The following is a 6,060-nucleotide window of genomic DNA, read 5'->3' on the forward strand; positions in this document are numbered from 1 at the left end:
CAGATTTAGAAGTGTAAACTATGTTTTTTGCTCTTTAGCAGCTATAAAAAGAGTGGTATTCTGGACCCACTTCTGCAGGGACTCCACTCAGTATTCCTATTAAGAAGGATGGATTAAAGCAAGCTGGTTTGATTCAGGAAAATTGTCTTCCACAGGAAGTTTAACTTAATACTCTGAAAAAAACAGATTTCTATGACCCCTATGATTTATATGTTTAAGTAATTTAAACATTTAGCTCTTTGGACAATGGACTATCTTTTCATTGTATTTGTAGAGCACTCACCTCATTATGACTCTTACATGTTACCGTGGTTTATAGGTAGTACCACAATTTAAAAGGAAATAATGAGGAAATTGTCCTACAAAATGCAGCTGCTACTGTAGCAGTGATATTGCAATAATCCCAAGAGAAACAGGTGCTCGTAGATGTTAAGAGTCACCATAACAGCAAAATCCCACAGGCTCTTTGTGCAAAAGGAAAACCCAAAGGATATGAAAATGGTGCTTACAGAGTTCTAATGTGACAGTGAGTAAACAAGCCACCTGACAGGGTACAGATGTGACTGCATGCCAAGAGCCTATCGTGGGTGTGCTCTCCTACTGAATAGAAAATGAATGGTAACAGCCACCTCAGAGCAAATGGACTGCACAATGCAGCGTGACCATTCTCTTGCTTCAGGCAAATCCGGGAACTCATGAAGAAACACCTGGAAGACGAGTGACCCAAGAAGGGCAATAGCCCATTATTGCATGTAATTGAGCAGTGAATTATAAGGGTATTTTGGCAGACAAAGATCATCCTGCTCTGTGATGCAGGCATTACTGACAAGGAGGTCAGCTTGCAGTACCAGAATTTTCTGTACCTCTGGCTTCAGAGGGACTCTTCCTTTGCAGCTGAACTCCCCTGGAGACTCTAAAATGCTCCTATTCATCACCAGAATGATGCACCGGGAAAAGTGGCTTCTGTTACACACTGTGTTTCCGTGACTGTACAGGATACCCAGGGTGGGTGAGCATCTTGAAGAATGTGGGCAGATCCTTATCACATCTCACAAAGGAGTCCCACCCCTGGTGAGAGCTGGGTGGAGTCAGGCTCATCACCAGTTTTAGGGAATAGTCAGGTAGGTTTTTGCAGATATTTGGAAAATGCTTTGGCCCTTTGTTTGCAAGTAACACACAAAATAAGAAGCAAAGGGTTTATGCTTAAGTGCAGGGTTTGAATGTAGACTAAGAACAGCAAAAGTACGTATCCTGATACCACTTAATATAGAAGTTCAGATTCTTATACCCTTGGAACTATAATTGGTACTGTTTTGATTCAGTTGCTGCTCATTCTCCGTCTCTGTTGTGGTACATTCACTTGACTGCTTAGGCTGCTCCAAGTGAAAATATTTGTCTTCTCACACTTATGCTCTTTTGTATTTGTTCTACCTCAGAGACAAAGTTTTGGATTGGTTATACCAAGTTGCTCTTGATAGTATTGCTTAGTCATAATGAAGCTGTAAACACCATTTGATGTATAGGCTTATGTGTTGAAGCTGCCTTTTCTTCACAATTAACACATTCCAATAGCCTTTGGGAGTAAGCAGCATCATATTACTTCTTATGGCATATGCTGATGGGTTTTTCAAGGCATTCAATGTTGAGGAAAAAGTGACAAAGCCACCTGAGACTGCAATTCAGCTTGATTATCCTTGCTTGGATTCACAGAGGGCAGATGGATGGCATTCCACTGTAGCTAGCTGGCTGCCGTGTATTTCTTGTCTTCCCTTCCTTGCTGACCTGCTGTTCTTTTTTGATTCCTTCAGCCTCCACAGTGATTTCCATCTTCAAAATCTTTCCTAATAAGGGCTGTTTAGATAACTGTTGAGTTTTTTTTTTCAGGGAAGACAGAAATAAATAGAAATTACTAGGCAGAAAGATCTAGCCCTGAGATATCATCACTGCTTTCACATTCCTCTACAGAAACAAGTAGATCCATCAGATACAGGTAGAATCTTCGTCTCTGTACTGTTAAAAGGACAACCTTCAGAATGTTGAGAAGAATCCTCTGACTCCCAGTCTGCATGAGCCACCCACAGACTGGTAACAGCACAGACTCATGGAGAAAAGAAACTGAGTGATCAATTTACTTAACGGACAAGCCCAAACCATGCATGACGTTTTGTTTCAGCATGATGTAGTGTCATTTTTTAACCACATTTGCCAAGGAAATGAGGTGGCTGCTTTCCTGCCTGTCTCTGCACATTGGGCTGCCTATCTTCCAGTCAGTGTTCTTTTCCACCGTTAGCCCTTCAACTTATTAACAGATATTATCTGAGGTAGGCAGAGGAACCGTGTTCTCAAAAGTATTTGCTCCTGTATGCTACTGTTGACAGAGGAGTGAGACTGTATTAATGTTACCAGTGTGGGGAAGGCAGGAGAACGTGGTTGTGGTCAGTTCTGCTGGCCCACTGAGCAGCATGAGAGCAGTGGCTGCCCAGGGAGCACACGCAAGTTTCTGTATCACTGTAAGGATATGCTGGCCCTTGACCAGGAGCTGAGCCAAATAAAAGCCATTTGGGAATGTGGGATATAGGAAGAGCTGGGCATTTTACAGCAGAAACAACCGATTTGGAGTGTAAGGCTAGAAGCGGCATCACAGTGTTGTATGGAGAAGTGCTGGGAAATTGTACCGCTGTGTTGAAGAGAAGTTGCAGGAGCAAGCGCTGTTGCAACAGAGGGTATTTACAAGCTGTTGGAGACAAATCTTTAGCAAATCAAACCATGAGAACACAAAGGCTCAGTGAACAAGCTGTTTATACTCCTTCTGTCTTTGAAACCTCATTAAGAAAATGTCTGTGAAAAAATAAGAAGAATGCATGCTCCTAGCCCTGCTGCCTTTTTGGAATCAAATGCATCCTAGGAGGATGCCTAACTATAATTGCTGTAAATCAAATGTACAGTTGTTGCCAAAGCCCAGCCCAGACCATGGGGATCCTAACCCTAAGTCTCTAAGTCCTCCTTGTGCTGGATCCTGATGTTAGTGGTTTTATTCGAGGTCAACGAGGATATCATCTGCAACCACCTTGAAACATGACAATCCCGATTTGCCTAACACAGAGGTACAGCTGGTTGTGAGGTGTTGCTTGAACGCTAATTTTGGATCCTTTGCTAATGTTTCAATGCCATCTAGTGTCATTATGGGTTACCTGTATTCAAGTTGGAATGCACTGCTAATTACTTTTCTTTAATGCTCACCCGTATAATAGTAGTAAGTACACCAAATACATCTCATAAAACAATGTATGGCAGTGGTGAGGTCCCTGTTTATACCCAGAGCATTGTTTCTCCACCTGGGCACAGAGTGTTTCAGGGCTATACCCCAACCCAAATAAAAAAAAAACGAGAAAAAGCACCCTAAGGGTAGAGCTGTGCCCTGAGAGTGCAGCAGTATGTCTGTACTACACTGAACGAGTTTAGCAATTCTTTCACTGAATCAATGCAGCTGAGAAGGTCTCAGAAGAAAGCACAAGAAGTCTAAAGCAGAGATTTTGCAGCTTCTCCCCCTTGCTCTTGTTTTGCATTGTTTTGATTTCATGATGCGCAATGTACACATAACATACTGTGATTTCTGTAACATCTGTGTGAATAAGCAGGAATCATCTACCCTGGGGCAAGGCACTAACCAGGAATATAAATTATTCGTAGTGCTGGCTTTTATCTATTTATCAAACTTTTAATATTTTTCCATTTATCAGACTGGATGGATTAAAACCATTTGAATTTTTCAGTCTGCAGAGACTTGACAGAGAAACTGAGGGACTGGTCACATTATTGCCAGATATTTTTTTTTTTTAAAGCAGAATTGTCATAGTGAAATCATTGGTAGATTTTGAATTGAAGAATTACAGTAATTTGTGATAGCAAAAATCTAAGAAGATTTAAGCTCTTAGAATTAAATTTTTCCCAATTGTCAGCTCTGTGACCTTCTGCTCCATATTACCTGCAAGCTGTGAGAACCAATCGCTTGTTTAACAATATTGAAAAGACAAAGCACTAAGAATTACTTCCAGCAAAACATCCAGTCTTGTCTTTTACCTGATTGGAGCTTCTTTGTATGAGCACCAGTATCCACATGGCACTGCACCGTGCAGGATGGACATAATTCAGATTATACACAGGGAACTAGATTGCACAATAAATAAAAAAAAGGTGTTACAGTCATTCTTTATCATTTAAGCACATTAAAACTGCTAGTTCTTCACATCCAAAATGCTGATCATTGACTGAATTGTTGCTTCTGCTAGGAAGAAACAAGCAATAACAATCAAGAGTTTCTTTAGTGGGATCCTGTGTCTTTGTATGGGAGGTAACAGGTTCCTGCATCCTGGGGCATGGCCAGAGTCACGCGGCAGTGGTTGCTTTTCATTCTCACCATTCCATGCCTATTTCCAGACCATGCACGGCTCAAACAACCTCTTGGCTTTTTCTCATGATCCTTCTGCTAGAAAAGAATCTCTGGGTTTGCTGCTTGCCCAGCTCTGTGACCTCCACAAGTAGAGACCCTCCTGATTATTCCCAGTCCGCAGTGAGAGGGTTTATCAGCAGGCATAAGTTTCTGTGGCCGTAGGTGTGCATGTGCCTTCCCGTGTTATGTGAGAGAGCAAAAGCCAACTTGTCAGCCTGGGACCTCGTTGTCTTTGACCCTCTATCCTTCCCAGCACTCTTAGCTTTCAAATGACAAGTCTGTTGGCAAAATGACATTGTATTTTTTATATCTGTTCCAAAAGGCCTTTACCCATAATCTATGATGCCCTGCCTTCAACAGCACTTTTGTCACCCCTTTGAAGCTTGGGAAGGGAAAGGGGGCAAAGGAACTACAGTCCTACAATTCCCCCTTCTGTAACTATCCCCCACATGCTCTTGTACTGCCTCTTTCCCTCCTAGCACACTTTGCAAATTACTTAATATAAGGAGAATGATCACCTCTCTGTCCTCATGTCCTCAAATCCTTTTGCTCAGGGCATCCAGGATTTTCAGCCTGTGAAGAAAGGGAGGGCTTTCCACAGCTGCAGAGGGACAACTGCAGGAACAGGAGTATTTGTACAACACTGATATGGAAAAACAAGCCAACAGCAGTGAAAGAGCTGAGGAACGAAGTTCAGTGAAGGTGAAGCCCTTTCATAAGGCAGATCACGGAAAGATCTCCCCAGTGCCAGCACCTTTCCTTCAGGATTGTATGCTTTACTCAAAAAGGAGCCTATATCTCCTCTGCTGCTTACTGTGGGCTCCCCATATGACTTGGTAGAAACAGTCCCACAGATGTGTGACAAAAGGTAAGTCAGCTTGGCACCATTTTACACAAAGTCTACAGTTTTTTGAAGCCTAGAGGATCTGGGGTGGATCCAAACATGGAAAAGGAGGGCTGTCAAAAAAGTGCAGTGATGTGTGGTACTGAATGCAAAGTTATTTTTAACCTATTTACCAAAGGTTCATATTATCACTGTGTTAGAATATCTGCATGGGTATCAGTCTCCAGACCTGATGGTTAGTTTTACTTCAAATAATGAGCATAATATAGTAACGTATCAGACAATGTCTTATGAGAAAGTATCCCTCATCTCGGTGTGATACAGTACTGTGCACCACATGCAAAGCACAGCAATCTGAACTGCAGCAGCTCATAGTGCAGTATAATGCAACATCGTGCATCTCCCACATGAAACTAGTCCTGCGTTGTCTTAAGGCCTTCCAGAGGGCACAGTTATTGGGAAGGGTGGAGAGGGAGAGGGGCAATAAGTATTTGTTGTACTTGAAACCTGAACTGCTGAGAATCAGGAAACAAAGTTAGTAAATTCTCTAATGCAGCCTTGCTTCCCTTTTCAGCAGATAAGCTGATAACACCACTAATCTACACACTCACACCATACAAATATACTTTGTTCAGAGAAGAGGAAATGTTACAATGATTGCAAGCACTGTAACAAGTTCTATCAAGCAAACCTTGTTGGGTGCAGAAGGCAGGGAGTTGAACTACCTGCACTTACTAGTCTTGAAAACTTCGATTCACCCACTTCT

Source organism: Falco rusticolus, chromosome 5 (assembly GCF_015220075.1).
Source record: "Falco rusticolus isolate bFalRus1 chromosome 5, bFalRus1.pri, whole genome shotgun sequence".
NCBI classification, from domain to species: Eukaryota; Metazoa; Chordata; class Aves; order Falconiformes; family Falconidae; genus Falco; species Falco rusticolus.